The 18,094-nt window shown below is 34.7% G+C and overlaps 1 protein-coding gene and 1 pseudogene across 3 annotated transcripts in view; one reads left to right on the forward strand and one right to left on the reverse strand.

The window, feature by feature from the left end:
• Positions 1-18,094, forward strand: part of RAB28 (RAB28, member RAS oncogene family) — a 128,682-nt gene that overhangs the window by 93,360 nt on the left and 17,228 nt on the right. The window lies entirely within an intron of this gene.
• On the reverse strand, positions 12,553-13,128 carry LOC104656329 (annotated as a pseudogene).

Genomic DNA, 18,094 nt, shown 5'->3' on the forward strand with positions numbered 1-18,094 from the left:
AAATACATTGAATTGCACAAAAATAAAAAGACTACATTTAAAACTTTATGGCATGCTGCCAATGCAGTGTTTAGAGAAATATGTTTAGCATTATGAAATGCTTATACTTGAAAAACAAAGTTTTCACAATCAATGATCTAAGTTTCTACCTTAAGAACATAGAAAATGAAAGGCAAGTGAGCAGAAAACGAAAAAAGTAAAGGTAAGGGGAGAAATTTAAAAAATAGAGAAATCAATGAAATCAAAAGCTGATTCTTTGAAAAGATTAATAAAACTGATAAACCTTTAGCCAAAATGACAATAAAAAAAGAGAGAAGATACAAATTACACTGTCAGGAATGAAAGAGAAGAAATCACTATAAATTCTTAGGCATTAAAGGAAATATAAGCGAATATTATGAAAATATTTACTTCTGTTAATTGACAATTTAGAATAAATGAACAAATTCCTTGAAATTTTTTTTAAATTATTATACTTTAAGTTCTGGGGTACCTGTGCAGAATGTGCAGTTTTGTTACATAGTTATTATACACATGCCATAGTAGTTTGCTGCACCCATCAACCCGTCACCTGCATTAGGTATTTCTCCTAATGCTTTCCCTCCCTTAGCCCCCGCCCCACAACAGGTCCTGATATGTGATTTTCCCCTCCCTGTGTCAATGTGTTCTCATTAAATGAACAAATTCCTTTAAAGACACAAACTATGTTCACTCTAGAAATAGATAATCTGAATACTTCTGCATTTATGAAAAAAATTGAATTCATAATTTGGAATGTTTCCACAAAGAATACTACAAAGAATACTATGGATCCAGATCGTTTTACTGGTGAATTCCACCAAACATGTATGGAATAAATAATACTAATTGTATGTAAACTTTTCCAGAAAACCAAAGGTGTTGGAATACCTCCCAACTTATTTTATGACACCAATATAATAATCTATTAAAATCAGATAAAGACACTATAAGAAAACTACAGACCAATATTCCTCATGAACATAGATACAAAAAATTCCTTTACAAAATATTAACAAATTGAATCAAGCAATACAAAGAGTACTGTATTATGACCAAGTGTAGTTTATCCTGGAAATGCAGTGCTGGTGTAATATCTGAAATTATTTAATGTAGCTTACCGTATCAGTAGGCTAAATAAGCCATATGGTGATCTCAACAGAAACATAAAAAGCATTTGATGAAATTCAGCATCCATTTGTAGTTAATAAAAGTCTCAGCAAACTAGGAATAAGGAAATGAGAAGAAACTTCTTCAATTTCATAAATGGCATCTGTGAAAACCCTACGATTAATGTCATACTTAATGATGAAATAGTGAATTTGCTTTCCACCTAAGATTAGGTACAAGGTAAGGAAATTCACTTCCACCTCTCCTATTCAACACTATTTTTAAGGTCCTAGCTATTATAAAACTGCAAGAAAAAGGTGTATAAAACATACAAATTGAAAAGGAAGAAATAAAACTACAAAATTCTCAAATGATAAAACAAGACCTAAATGAAAGACAGCAAATACCATTTTCAAGGATACAAAGACTCAATATTATAAAAATGTCACTTGTCTTCAGATTGATTTATCCATTCAGCATAATTTCACAAAACTCCAAATGGTATTTGTGTGTGGTATTTAAGCAAACTGTATCTAAAATGTATAGGGAAGATTAAAAATCTAAGAATAAGAATATGCTTCTGAGAAACATTTGCCATGCCATTTATCAAGACTTACTAGCAACAGCTTTTATAAAGACAATAGGGAATTCATCCAAGTAAACAGGATTGAGACACTGGAAACAAATCCTCTCATAAGTGGAACTTGGATGTTATAGTGGAGGTGATATAGAAGATCTTTGAGAAAGAAGAGAATGCTTAATAAGTAGTCCTAGGATAGCTGTTATTTTTATAGAGAAAAAGAAAATGCATATTACCATGCACAAAAATCAGTTCCAAATAGATTAAGGGCTACAATGTTAATGGCACAACTATATAGAATAATAATAAAAAAAAAGAATATCTTTCCTACTTAGAGTGTGGAAGGGTTTCTTAAACAAGACGTAATTGCTAAATTTAAATATTGGCTATATTAACTACAGAAGATAAACATTTGTTTCTATGAAATGATACAGTAAAGAATTAAAGACAAGCCACAAACTGGGAGAAGGTGTGTGTAACACAAAATAACTGAAAAAGACTGGTATATTTTTTCAAATCTACAAGAAAAAGGCCATTCATTAAAAAAAGGACATAAAACATAGAAATTTCATGGAAGAAGAAAGACATATAAATATAAGTGCAGTCTCATCACTAATCAAGGAATGCAAAATAAGAACATGAGATTCTTAGGCTTTCTAGATTGGCACAAATCTACAGGAACTCATATTCACTACTAGATGGATTATAAATTGGTACAGCTACTTTGAAAACAATTTGACGTTCTGCAAAGTTGAACTTTCATAGAGTATGATTCAGCAGTTCTTCTCAGCTGTGTATCTTAGACAGCTAGGCGTATTATCAGGTGACATGTACTGAGTAAGAATATTCATGGCTTTGTTGTTAGTATCTAACAGTTGGGAACAACTTGTGTTCATCAATTGGAGAAAAGATTTATAGATTGTGGTAGATTTATAAAAAGGTATGTTATGTGGCAGTAAAAATGAATGAACTATATGTACTTCATTGGGATGACATGGATGAAACAATATGCATGAAAAATGCCAGACACAGATGACTACATACATGAAGAGAAAGCAGTGTGATAGCTAAGAATACAGACTCTGGAGCTAAACTGCCTTGGGGGTGAGTTGTGGCTCCACCACTTACTAGCTGTGTGCCCATATGTAAAGTCTTTTATCCCTTTGTCTGCACCTCAGTTTCTCATTTGTCAAATGATGTTTGTAGTGAGGATTAAATGATTTAGTATGTGTAAAGTGCCTACAGAATAGTGTGATGCTGTATAAGCGTAATTCTTACTATGAATTCTGTTGTGATTGGGCAGTTTTCTGTTTACTCTTTACTTCGTTGTTACTTTAAATAATGTTCTATCACTCCCCATCTTCCAATAGGGCTAATAATAATATATGGTCATTGTTGGTAATGGGAAAATATAAAGAAGAATTAAATAACCATAATATAGTTGCCTTATTGAGGCAGTCTTTTGTTTTGTTTTGTTTTGTTTTGAAATGGAGTCTTGCTCTGTCACCCAGGCTGGAGTGCAGTGGCACGATCTCGGCTCACTGCAAACTCCAGCTCCCAGGTTCATGCCATTCTCCTGCCTCCCGAGTAGCTGGGACTACAGGCCCCCGCCACCACACCCGGCTAATTTTTTCTATTTTAAGTAGAGATGGGGTTTCGCCATGTTAGCCAGGATGGTCTCGATTTCCTGACCTCATGATCTGCCCACCTCAGCCTCCCAAAGTGCTGGGATTACAGGCATGAGCCACCATGCCTGGCCGGCAGTCTTACTATGGCTGGTGTATTTTGTGAGGTGCTAGAGTATGCTAGTGTCTGGGTAAGACAGATACACTTCTTTTTTTTATGCAATTCTATGTATAAATGGTATAAGTGAATTTGGGCCTCATTGTATCTACCTAGTATGTAGAAGTTTGCAAATGAACCTCTATAGCACTGTGCCAGTATGAAATTGTCTATTAGGAATTCCTGTGGTAAATACCCAAAACAGGAATAAAATAAAAAGACAGTTTATTAATTTTTCCAGTGCCTTTAGGCTTTTGATGATATATGCAAAAATGTTATACAAGCAACAAAAGTTGTAGATAGCCACACATATAAAAAGATTTACTAGCTAAATAGTGCTTTTAGACCTATTATTTCCTCTAACCTGAGGCAAGAGGAGAAATAGTTATGCATTAGCCATTACTAAAAGAGATTTAGGTAACCTAATTAATGACATTGAGGAAATAATGTGAATTCTTACTCCCTCCTCTGTCTGCTTGATACTGGCTGCTGCTGATGGTGGTGTTTTGGTGACTATTTGGAGTTAGGAAGATTCATTATTATCCCCTTAGAATCCTTATAGGTTGGTTTGTGGATATATATGTGATTGTGTAGTATAAACACAATACAATTTCAGTAGGAAAATCTTGCAGCAGTGTGCAAAATCTATAGAAGTGCTGGAGAATTGCTAGAATAAAAGAAATTAACAAATGAAGATCTGGCAGAGTTAGGTGATAATAATTGAAGAGAAAATCCACAAGTTTCATGACATGTTTAGATAGGTGACAAGAATATGATTTGAGGATTTAAAGGATTAATCATGGTCCTTGTAAAAAATAATAAAACCATGCATAAATATTACAACAGTGACCTTTCTTTATGATCATATAAGAAACTAGATTTGATGAGAAGAATGTCATATTGTTATAATTTTAGTAGGACTTTTATGATAATTAGTGGTAGGAATATATATTAGTAAATTTAAATTTTAATTTTAATGGAAACTTTTATATATATGTTTTTCTCTATTACTTATCTTTTTCTTGCTTTTCTATTTTCATAATACGTGTGTCATGAGATAATGTTGTTTTGCCATTTAAAATTTTTATATAAATGCAGTTATTTATTCCTTTGTATGTTGCCCTCACCACCTGTGTGAGATTCATTCCTATTGTGGTGTGAAACTCTAGTTCATTAATTTTTAGCCCTGTGTAGTATTCCTGTAAAATGCAGGTGTACATATTATTTTAGACACCATTGATCATTTGTACTTAAGAGCCTAAAAATATTTCTCTTCACTCAACACTTTGTGAGTGGTTAAATGATGTACTTTGTTAATTTGTTTGTTTTTGTTTTTAGCTGCATGTTACAAAACAACCAAATACGTGTAGGCCAAAAGTAGCAACCTTATTATCTCAGAATATTTGACTTCATAAAGTCTTAATTTCTATGTCTGAAAACCCTCATGAAATATTTAGAAGGAGAATCCCAACCTAAGGTGAATGTTTGGAATGAATATGGCAGATGTCCTTAATATACAAAGTACTTACCCAAATTGATAAGGTAAACACTTAAAACCCAGTTTAGAAAGTGGGAAAAAAGAGGCATCTTATAAAGAAATATAACAACTGGTATACAGGAAAATTGTTAAACTGCATTGAGGTCTTTAAATTTATAATAGAAACAAAAGTAGTTTCTTTGATGACACCTTTTTTCTTCATCTGTTTGTGGAACATGTGGATTTTCCAGGCAGTTATATTTGTAAGAAGGTTGGTTTAAGAATCTACACAGTCAAAGTCAAATTCTGCTAATTTTTTATTTTCTTGCATTAGCAGTTCTTCTAATACGGCATGATTTACTGTGTCATCATAGAAAGACAGCATTAGAGAGTGTACATGGCAGGGTAAAATTAAACACATGCTCACAATCAAATTAATGTATTTCATCTGTCTTCAACTAATAACAATCTGTCATGTTATCTATCTGAGTAGGGGCATAAACAGTTTATTTTGTGTTTGGAGTAACTTCCTGGAGGTAGTTAATGTGACAAGTAGTTTGTTTGAATTGAGTATAACCAGATCAACACTCAAGATGTTTCCTTGATAACCTAAAAATTACTGTGAAATCTGTACAAGTGCTATATTTATATTTTGCTTTTACTTCTTTTAGGTTAGACAGTGACATTTTTTACAATCATTTCACTGAGAATACTCTGTTCCTGCCATATGTATGGACTGAAGAACAAAAATAGTTTATAATTTTAATGTTTTTTCCATTGACAGCAAGTAGACATTAGTAATATAATTAATTGATAATATATTCCCTCTTTAAAATACATGGAATGACATTCTGGTTTGAATGAAAAAGTCTTGTTCATTATAGAACATGTTCTTACAGCATGTTGAAAAATAAATACTTGGGAAACTAGGAACATTGTAAAAGCCTCAGGCCAGTGTAATATAGATACTCTTATAAAGTGCTTCAGAATTTTAAAATTGTACTTAAAACTTTACAACATTTAGTCTGATCAGTAGCTCTGATCTGTGAAATGTACAGAGCTGATACAAATCTATCAGTAGCTCTGATACATTTGATATGTCTAGTTTTAAAATATTTATTACATTTAATACTGTATCTTTTAAGACTGTTCTCTCCCTTGTTACCAGTAATCGTATAGGTGGATGCAGTGGAGATCCTGAGTAAGGAATCTTGAATGCCAGTAAACAAATAGTACCTAAAAAGAAAAGTAATTGTATACTTGGCTATTTGTATTAGCTTGTATGTTTTAGAAGTCAAAGTGTATACATAATTTTAACCACATGTGAATCAAATTGAATACATTATTAAGGGAATTTTGCTTGTTATGTTTGGGCTAATCATGGATCATTTTTAAACTTTATGTAATTTCATGTAAAGTTTCACAACTTGTATGCACAGCTGCAAGTTCTTTGTAATTAACTATATAATCAAGTGATAAGGCAAAGTATATCTTATGTTCTGTGATGCTTAAGGGGTGGTTTTTGTGATTTGTTACTAATTAATACTTTTAATGTATTAACAAATATAAAACCAGCCATATCGTAGTGCGTATTTTTAAAGTAGTGATTATTTGAAGTTTGTCTTTGTTATTTTAATTAAAAATCTAAATAAAATGTAGACTGTTAAGTGATTGTTAATTCATCCCTAAAGTTGATGTTCAAGAAGAAACTTTGAGAACCTCCAGCCGGATTTGAATTAGATAGCATAGTTGTAATTCTGGTGCTACTGATGACTAGATTTGAGACTTTGGTTCAGTCATTCTGAACCTCAGTTTTTGTGTCTGTGTGAAATTAGAATAATGCTTACCTGTTCCCCAAGTTTGTTATGAGGCCCCAAAGGGTTTTGTAAATTTTTAAACAGGGTTAGGTTGTTTCTGAAGTCTCTTAAAGTGGTTTCTCTGCTTGTTTTTTTGTCCTCAGGCATCCTTTCTCCTCATGGTAGCTAGAGTAATTTTTTCAAAATCCAAAATCATATTGTGCTGTTGGTTGCAATCTTACAATGGTTTTCCGTTACTGTATTTGAGTAATATCCTCATTATGCTGTAGGTACCACTCTTGCTTATTATGCTTCTTTGTTTTCCTCAATTGTACTCCATCTTTTTCCTCTTCCAGGTTTTCATCCCTGTCCCAATGACTAAAACAGTGTTTTCCTCCAACTACCTCTTAATTTGTTTGGTTTATTCTTACCCTTTAGATCAGGGGTTCCCAACCCTTAGGCCATGGACTGCTACTGTTCAATGGCCTGTTAGGAACCCAGCCACACAGCAGGAGGTGAGCAGTGTGCGGTGAGCATTACTGCCTGAGCTCCGCCTCCTGTCAGATCAGCAGCAGCATTAGATTCTCATAGGAGCATGAACCCTATTATGAACAGCACATGCGAGGGATCTAGGTTATGTGTTCCTTATGAGAATCTAATACCTGATGATCTGAGATGAAACAGTTTTATCCCAAAATTATGCCCTCCTACTACCCCCATCTGTGGAAAAATTGTCTTCCATGAAACTAGTCCCTTGTGCCAAAAAGGTGGGGTCCACTGCTTTAGATCTCAGATCAAAGAGATCTTCCATGGCTATCCTATGTAAAATTGTCATTGCTATCCTGATTCCTACTCCTGTCTTTGACTCTCTTATTCTCTCGTCTGGTCACCTCCTCCACTTTCAGATTATGATACTTGTAGTAATTGACTCATTTATTTACATGCTTCGTCACTTATTATTCTTTCTACCTCATTAGTGTTAGGATAAAGATAATGTCTATATTGCTCGCTAATTTATCCCTTGTGCTTACTAGCATAGTACTTGACATGTAATAGGTGATCATATTTATTTAATACATTTGAAGTATTGTTTTACCTCTTTTAAAGAAGTGCATGTACTTTTTTTTTTGTAGCCTGTGATTTTATAGCTCTACAGTTAATCTGAATAAACTTTAGGTCGATTTATGTGCAGAACTGTAGTGACTTTCAGGAGGAAAAATAATCAGCTGCATGTATATAATATAAAACTTGCCATCTTCTGATTTTAAAGTTATGATATAGTTAATTATGCGTACAAGATGGGTAAACAGAAGAAAATGTCTAATCAGAAAACCTATAGGAGGGTAACATTTTTTATCATTTAAAATTTTCTTTTGAATAGATTCTAAATTTAGAATAAAGAGTTTTCAGTCCATGTAGTCAATGAAAGTAATTTAAATCCAACAAGGGAAAATGTAAGGTTTGCTGATATATGTCACCTGCAAGAATTCCCTTTCTGTGCTTATATATATATTTTTCTTGGGTAGGCTGGAGTATGTGAGTAACTGTGTAGATGATCACCTATTCACACATAAACTTTTTAACACATACAAAACCCTTAGGCCTAGGCCCTGCTGATTTCACTAGCTCTTGGAAGCCAGGTTCTTTCACATGCTTTTGTAAATATTCCTTTTGAAAAGGAGATTTTGGGCTGGGATGATGGGGTTTTCTAAATATACAGTCATGTTATCTACAAACAGGGACAATTTGACTTCCTCTTTTCCAAATTGAATACCCTTTATTTCTTTCTCCTGCTCTGGGTATATACCCAACGGATTATAAATCATGCTGCTATAAAGATACATGCACACGTATGTTTATTGCGGCACTATTCACAATAGCAAAGACTTGGAACCAACCCAAATGTCCATCAGTGATAGACTGGATTAAGAAAATGTGGCATATATACACCATAGAATACTATGCAGCCATAAAAAAGGATGAGTTCATGTCCTTTGTAGGGACACGGATGCAGCTGGAAGCCATCATTCTCAGCAAACTATCTCAAGAACAGAAAAGCAAACACCGCATGTTCTCACTCGTAGGTGGGAATTGAACAATGAGATCACTTGGACTTGGGAAGGGGAACATCACACACTGGGGCCTGTCGTGGGGAGGGGGAACGGGGAGGGACAGCATTAGGAGATATACCTAATGTAAATGATGAGTTAATGGGTGCAGCACACCAACATGGCACATGTATACATATGTAACAAACCTGCACATGATGCACATGTACCCTAGAACTTAAAGTATAATAATAAAAATAAATAAATAAATAAAAGTAAAGAATGTACATCCTCTCTATCCTTAAGGCTATCTGACTATTTTTTTCTCCTCCTTCAGTATGTAACTGAAGCATCACTTTCTCTGTGACATGGCTCCTGTCATCCCTAAGCAGTTGTAGAAGTTTCCTATCTCTGTATTCCTATTATAGATTGTCTTATACAGATCTTTATTAGTCTCATGATTTCAGAATTTCATTATATAGCATCTTTTTATTTGTGTCCTTCTTAGCCTTCCCAGCATTTAGCACTACATAAGTAGTTGGTGAGTAAATGAATGCCTGGAAAAACCACAGTGACACTAGCTAATACTTATTGAGTATATGCCAGTCACATACAAAATGTCTTGCTATATGCTAGTCATTGCTTTTGTGTATTTATTCATCTTATCCATTGTAGCAACCTTAGGAGATAGGTACTATTATTATTCTCATTTTATAGATGAGGAAACTTACTATATTTATTGTTTACAACATTATGTTTTTAACTATGTATACATTGTATAATGGCTAAATCAAGCTAATTAACATATGTATTACCTCACATACTTACCATTTTTTTGTGGTGAGAACACTTAAAATCTATTCTCTTAGCAACTTTCAAGAATACAATACCTTATTATTAACAAGAGATTGCAAATGCTGGCCAGGATGTGGAGGAAAGGGAACCCTTGCACACTGTTGGAGAGTGCGTTCTTTATCACTATACACTACTTTCTTTCCAGATGAATCTGTAAATAACTGAAGAACTATAACTGTATTCAGCCCAAATTTCTTCTGTATTTACCTTAATGCAAAGTCGAGAAAAGTTATTTCTTGTGTAGGACAAGTTCTTGTATATAATCTGTCATCTCTGGATAACAGAGATCATCTCTTGGGATATGAAAATATTTTACTGTTAGGACATTTTCTTTATAAAGATATTTGATATGATGTAATTTTAATCAGAATTGTTTACTATTTAATATAATAAACTTTCTGTTACTCATCAAAATCTGTCTCTATATCCTAATATACAGGCCATTTTATCCTGGAAGTTCTCCAAGTGAATAAATTCTGAACCATCGCATACATTTAGAGAGTTAGTGTTCCACTAGAATCAGCAGGGACAAATGAAGGATAAAAGTGACAGCTTTAGATTCAGAATTTTTTAAAAAATTATACTTTAAGTTCTAGGGTACATGTGCACAACGTGTAGGTTTGTTACATAGGTATACATGTGCCAGGTTGGTTTGCTGAACCCATCTCATCGTTTACGTTAGGAATTTCTCCTAATGCTCTCCCTCCCCCAGGCTCCCACCCCCTGACAGGCCCCGGTGTGTGATGTTCCCCACCCTGTGTCCAAGTGTTCTCATTGTTCAGTTCCCACCTATGAGTGAGAACGTGCGCTGTTTCGTTTTCTGTCCTTGTGATACTTTGCTGAGAATGATGGTGTCCGTGTCCCTGCAAAGGACAAGAACTCATCCTTTTATATGGCTGCATAGTGTTCCATGTTGTATATGTGCCACATTTTCTTAATCTGATCTATCATTGATGAACATTTGGGTTGGTTCCAAGTCTTTGCTATTGTGAATAGTGCCACAATAAACATATGTGTGCCTATGTCTTTATAGCGGCATGATTATAATCCTTCGGGTATATACCCAGTAATGGGATGGCTGGGTCAAATGGTAATTCTAGTTCTAGATCCTTGAGGAATTGCCACACTGTCTTCCACAATGATTGAACTAATTTACATTCCCACCAACAGCGTAAAAGTGTTCCTATTTCTCCACATCGTTTCCAGCATCTGTTGTTTCCTGACTTTTTAATGATCACCATTCTAACTGACGTGAGATGGTATCTCATTGTGGTTTTGATTTGCATTTCTCTGATGACCAGTGATGATGAGCATTTTTTCATGTGTCTGTTGGCTGCATAAATGTCTTCTTTTGAGAGGTGTCTGTTCATATCCTTTCCCCACTTTTTGATGGGGTTGTTTTTTTCTCGTAAATTTGTTTAAGTTCTTTGCAGATTCTGGATATTAGCCCTTTGTCAAATGGGTAGGTTGCAAAAATTTTCTCCCATTCTGTAGGTTGCCTGTTCACTCTGATGATAGTTTCTTTTGCTGTGCAGAAGCTCTTTAATTAGATCCCATTTGTCCATTTTGGCTTTTGTTGCTACTGCTTTTGGTGTTTTAGTCACGAAGTCCTTGCCCATGCCTATGTCCTGAATGGTGTTGCATAGGTTTTCTTCTAGGGTTTTATGGTTTTAGGTCTAATATTTAAGTCTTTAATCCATCTTGAATTAATTTTTGTATAAAGTGTAAGGGAGGTATCCAATTTCAGCTTTCTACATATGGCTAGCCAGTTTTCCGAGCACCATTTTATTAAATAGGGGATCCTTTCCCCATTTCTTGTTTTCGTCAGATATGTCAAAGATCAGATGGTTTTGATTTCATATGAACTTTAAAGTAGTGTTTTCCAATTCTGTGAAGAAAGTCCTTGGTAGCTTGATGGTGAGGGCATTGAATCTGTAAATTACCTTGGGCAGTATGGCCATTTTTCACGATATTGATTCTTCCTATCCATGAGCATGGAATGTTCTTCCATTTGTTTGTGTCCTCTTTTATTTTGTTGAGCAGTGGTTTGTAGTTCTCTTTGAAGAGGTCCTTCACATCCCTTGTAAGTTGGATTCCTAGGCATTTTATTCTTTGTATCAATTGTGAATGGGAGTTCACTCATGATTTGGCACTCTATTTGTCTGTTACTGGTGTATAGGAATGCTTGTGATTTTTGCACACTGATTTTTGTATACTGAGACTTTGCTGAAGTTGCTTATCAGCTTAAGCAGATTTTGGGCTGAGATGATGGGGTTTTGTAGATATACAATCATGTCATCTGCAAACAGGGGCAATTTGACTTCCTCTTTTCCTAATTGAATACCCTTTATTTCTTTCTCTTGTCTGATTGCTCTGGCCAGAACTTCCAACACTATTTTGAATAGAAGTGGTGAGAGAGGGCATCCTTGTCTTGTGCTAGTTTTCAAAGGGAATGCTTCCAGTTTTTGCCCATTCAGTATGATATTGGCTGTGGGTTTGTCATAAATAGCTCTTATTATTTCGAGATACGTTCCATCAATACCTAGTTTAGTGAGAGTTTTTTTTTTTTTTAACCAGGCAGTGAAACAATTTTATTTCGCAGTTGTCTTTAAAACCTCAAAGACACCTATTTTCTCCATATAAAAACATTAGTATAGATACCCATACTTTCTAGAAAATGATTATACAGACCCTCTCAAAGAAAAATGTATTCCATTATATAGGTTTCAGTGAGGTTGCTTGGAAAAAACTCACATCTGGACTGATTCCTAAAACATAGCATTCCACCACTCTGCAACTTTTGTTCAAAGTATAGATTATTGTCATCAGTATGTGGTGCCTGTATTCTTACATATTTGATAATACATATATAGACTGGCTTATCACTTAATGTTCCATTGGTTCATCATTCTTTTCTGCAGGTTCATCAGCAGGTTGAGCAGGCTGTACCTTTCTCTGTGGCCTTTCTTCAAGACCTTCGAGGAATAGAGACACATTATCATCATCATCATAGATTGTAAACTCCAAGTCTTTACCAATAATTCCAATGGAAACATTCTTTGTAGTTAGGTCCTGCTCTGCAGGAAGTGTCGCTCTTAAGGCACACAGACCGTGTTTAACTAGTTCATTTAAATTGCAGTCCATAAATTCAGACATATGTCTCTCCAAGTAAGTATGAGCTGATTGGGAACGGGCTCCAATGGACATGGCTCTGCAGTCAAAATAGTGAGCAGATGGACAGGTTTGGAAAATGTGAGGGCCCATATCATCATAACCGGCAATAAGCAACCCAACACCATATGGTCTCCGGCCATATCGTTGTGTTTGTATCTGGGTCTTGTTTCCAATTAGAGATACAAGACGAGACACAGGCAGTGGTCTATCAAATACAAATCTGGAATCCAAACACTCCTGACGCATAAAATTACGTAACAGTCTAACATCAGCAGTAAGCCCCGCAATTGAGGTTTACAGCTTTTTTTTTTTTTTTTTTTTTTTTTTTTTTTTTTTTTTAAGCATGAAGGGCTGTTGAATTTTGTCAAAGGCCTTTTCTGCATCTGTTGAGATAATCATGTGGTTTTTGTCTTTGGATCTGTTTATGTGAAGGTAGGTTCAGAATTTTAATTTGTTGCTTCTGAATCAAAGCTGTAAACCTCAATGAAATAAAAACAGAATGTGGTACTAAAATAGCTATGCATGTAGTGATATATGTGTTCAGTTTCCCTTCAAATAATCTGAGAGTGGTGGTATGGATGAAATGGATTGGTCATGACTTGACAGTTGTTGAGGCTAAGTGATGGGTACTTCAAGAGTCATTATACTATTTACTTTTTTATAAATTTGAAATTTTCCATTAAAGTATTTCAGAGTAGTGGATTGTCAATAACTGTAGCTTTGGAAAGCTATATTTTTTAAAGTGTGGTTTAAAAAACCCACAAAATTTACCATCTTAACCATTTTAAGTGTACAATTCAGTAGTGTTAATGTGGTCATATTGTTGTGAAACAAATCTTCAAAACTTTTTCATCTGCAAATCTGGAGTTCTATAGCCATTAAACAATAACTTCCCTTTTTCCTCTCCCTACATCCCCTGGTAACCACCATTCTACTTTCTGTCTCTGAATCTGACTACTTTAGTTACCTCATAAGAGTGGAATCATATGATATTTGCATTTGGTGACTTGCTTATTTCACTTAATGTATTGCGCTCAAGGTTCATCCATGTTGTAGCATGTGACAAGATTTCCTTTCTTTTTAAGGCTGAATAATATTCCATTGTATATATACACTGCATTTTGTTTATCTAGTCATTCATCAATGAACATTTGGATTACTTCCACCTCTTAGCTATTATGACTAGTGCTGTTGTAAACTTGGGTGTGCAAATATCTCTTCAAGACCCTGCATTCAATTCTTTGGGATATATACCCAGAAGTTGGATTACTGGATCATACAATAGTTCTATGTCTAACTTTCTCAGAAACCCCATACAGTTTTCTGTAGCAGTTGCACCACTTTGCAGTCCTACCAACAAACACTAGTGTTCCAATTTCTCCACATCTTTTTCATCCTTGTTTTTTTAAAATTTAGCCACTTTAATGGTGCAGTGATATTTCTTTTTGGTTTTGATTTGCATTTCTCTGATGATGTATTAGCTTTGAAGAAATATCTATTCAAGCCTTTTGCTTGTTTGTAAATTGTGTTTTTTGTTGTTGAGTTGTAGGTGTTCTCTATATATTCTACATATTAACCTTTTGTCAAATACATGGTTTGCAAATGTCTTCTCCCATTTTGTAGGTTGTCTCTTCACTCTGTTGATTATGTGCTTTGATACAGGAAGTTTTTAAGTTTGATGTGGCCCTGTTAGTCTGTTTTTTCTTTTGTTTCTCTGCATTTGGTGTCATGTCCAAGAAATCACCACCAAGTTCAATGACCTGAAGCTTTTTCCCTGTGTTTTCTTCCAGGAGTTTTACAGTTTTTGTTTTTTATGTTAAGGTCTTTAATTCATTTTGAGTTAATTTTTATGTGTGGTGTAAGATAAAGGTCCAACTTCATTCTTTTACATGTGAAAATCCAGTTTTCTCAACATAATTTGTTGAAGAGATTGTCCTTTTCCCCACTGAGTTATCTTGGCCTCCTTATAGAAGATCATTTGGCCGTGTAATAGAGGTGTATTTCTGGGCTTTCTATTCTATTTGGAAGACTACATTTTTAACCAATAAAATGTTGCTCTTAATTAGCATTTCTTTTATGGTGTATCCAACTCTCCAAGTAAATCTTGCTGTCTGAAAGCAGAGATGTTAGAATAACACCACATTTATTAAAAGATCTTACAAAATACTGAATGATAGTGATGGGTGAAAATTGACACTGGGAGTTCTTGGGTTATCAAGTTTATAATTTGACATGGGGAAAGTCAGGGAGGAAAAACGAGCAGATCCCACAACAAGTTTTGCATTGAGTAAACAGTGTCTTTAGAAGCACATATGCTTTCTGGCATTCAGAAGTGGTGGTGCTATCTTTTCAGAATTGTATTTTCATTCCAGTCAAAAGTGTCCACTCCATGCAAATGCTTTTTTTTTAAATTGAAGAAGCAATCATGTTGAAAACATACATTTTTTTCTTTGATTCTTCACAGACAACTATTTTCTTCAGATTTCATTGTTGAAGAAGAATCTAGCAAATACCAAAAGATGACATGTTCAAGCCATCTGTACTTTTACCTAAATGTGTAGCAAACCTCCACACTGTATAATTACTTCTCATACTTCAGCATTGCTTTCCTTGTATCTTCCAACAAAACGTGTTAACAATGAGGTATCTTTTTTTGTTTTTGTACTATTTTCTATGTATCACTTGAGCCATTAAATGGCAACAGAAATAACATTTCCCCAATGATACAAGTTTTGTTAATATTTTTCCCTAATAAGTAAAAAGTAAAATAGGCTCACAATTTATAATTAAATTTAATGTAATTTTATGACTATTTGATTACATGTGAGATGACCAGAATAATAGAGACAATTATGATGCTTAGATTTTCATTGTCTTGCTAATCATGATAACTTCCTGTATTTTCTTTTAACTTTTAAGTTCATGGATACATATGCGGGTTTGTTACATAGTTACACTTGTGTCATGAGAGTTTGTAGTACAGATTTTTTCATCATCCAGGTATTACAAATAGTACCTATTAGTTCTTTTTCCTGATCCTCTGTCCCCTCCCACCCTCCATCCTCTTGTAGGCCACAGTGTCTATTGTTCCCCTCTATGTGTCCATGTGTTCTCATCATTTTTCTCCTACTTATCAGTGAGAACATGTCATATTTGGTTTTCTGTACTTGCTTTAGTTTGCTAAGGATAATGGTCTCCAGCTCCATCCATGTTCCCACAAAGGACATGATCTCCTTCTTTTTTATGGCTGTATAGTATTCTGTGGTGGATATCTACTGTATTTTCTTTATACAGTCTATCAATGACAGGCATTTAGGTTGACTCCATGTCTTTGCTATTTTAAATAATGCTGCAAGGAACATATACTTGCAAGTGTCTTTAAGATAGAATGATTTATATTCCTTTGGGCATATACCCAGTAATGGGGTTGCTGTGTTGAATGGTAGTTCTGTTTGAAGTATTCGAGGAATCACCACACTATTTTCAACAATGGTTGAACTAATTTATACTTCCACCAACAGTATGTAAGCATTCCCTTTTGTCTGCAATCTTGCCAGCACCTATTATTTTTTGGGTTTTTCCATTCTGACTAGTGTGTGATGTTATCTCATCGTGGTATTGATTTGCATTTCTCTAATGATCAGTGATGTTGAGCTTTTTTTCATGTTAGTTGGGTGCATGTATGTCTCCTTTTGAGAAGTGTCTGTTCAGGTCCTTTACCCACTTTTTAATTGAGTTAGTTTTTTTTCTTGTAAATTTATTTAAATACCTTACAGATGTTTGATATTAGATCTTTGTCAGATGCATGGTTTGCAAACTTTTCTCCCATTTTGTAGGTTGTCTGTTTACTCTGTTGATAGTTTCTTTTGCTATGGTGAAGTTCTTTAGTTTAATTAGATCCCATTTGTAAATTTTTGCTTTTGTTGCAGTTGCTTTTGGCATCCTCATCCTGAAATATCTGCCTATTCCTATGTCCAGAATGGTTTTGCCTAGGTTGTCTTGCAGGGTTTTTTGAGTTCTTTGTGTATTCTTGATATTAATATTTTGTGATAGTTTGTAAATATTTTCTCCCATTCTGCAGGTTATTTCTTCACTCTGTTGATTGTTTCTTTTGCTGTGTAGAAGGTTTTTGTTTGATGTAATTCTATTTGTCTACTTTTTGGATTTGTTGTCTGTGCTTTTGAGGTCTCAGCCATAAAAATCTTTGCCCAGACCAATGCCTGTAAGCATTTCTCCTGTTTTCTTCCAGGAGTTTCACAGTTTCTGGTCTTAAATTTAAGCCTTTACTCCATTTTGAGTTGATTTTTGCTTATGGTGAAAGATAAGAGTCTGTTTGTATTCTTTCACGTGTGGATGTCATCATGAGGTTAGCTGGTTATTATGCACTTTTTTGTGTGGTTGCTTTATAGTATCACTGGTCTGTGTACTTAAGTGTGTTTTTGTAGTGGTTGGTAGTGGTCTTTCCTTTCCATATTCACTGCCTCCTTTAAGAGCTCTTGTAAACCAGGTCTGCTAAGAATTCCCTGAGCATTTGCTTGTCTGAAAAGGATCTTATTTCTTTTTTGCTTAGTTTGGCCAGATATGAAATTCTGGATTGGAATTTCTTTTCTTTAAGAACATTGAATATTAACCCCCAATCTCTTCTGGCCTTTAGGGTTTCTGGTAAGAGGCCTGTTAGTCTTATGGGCTTCCCTTTGTATGTGACCTGACCTTTCTCTCTAGCTGCCTTTAACATTTTTCCTTTTATTTCAACCTTGGAGGATCTGATGATTATGTGTCTTGGGGATGGTCTTCTTGTGAAGTATCTTACTGGGGTTCTCTGCATTTCCTGAATTTGAATGTTGGCCTCTCTAGCTAGGTTGGGGAGATTCTCATGGATGATATCTTGAAATATGTGTTCCAGGTTGCTGCCAGTCTCCCCATCTGTTTCAGGGACACCAATGAGTAATGGATTTGTTCTCTTTACTTAATCTCATATTTCTCAGAGATTTTGTTCATTCCTTTTCATTCTTTTTCCTTTATTCTTGTCTGACTTACTTCAGAAAGCCAGTCTCCAAGCTCTGGGATTCTTTCCCAAGCTTGATCTATTCTGCTATTAATAGTTGCAATTGCATTATGAAATTATTGTAGTGTGTTTTCAGCTCTGTCAGGTCGGCTGCATTCTTTTCTGTACTGGCTATTTTGTCTTTCAGCTCCTGTATCATTTGGATCTTCCTTGGATTAGGTTTCAACATACTCCTGCATCTCAATGACC

The sequence above is a fragment of the Rhinopithecus roxellana genome, chromosome 2 (assembly GCF_007565055.1).
Source record: "Rhinopithecus roxellana isolate Shanxi Qingling chromosome 2, ASM756505v1, whole genome shotgun sequence".
Taxonomy (NCBI): domain Eukaryota; kingdom Metazoa; phylum Chordata; class Mammalia; order Primates; family Cercopithecidae; genus Rhinopithecus; species Rhinopithecus roxellana.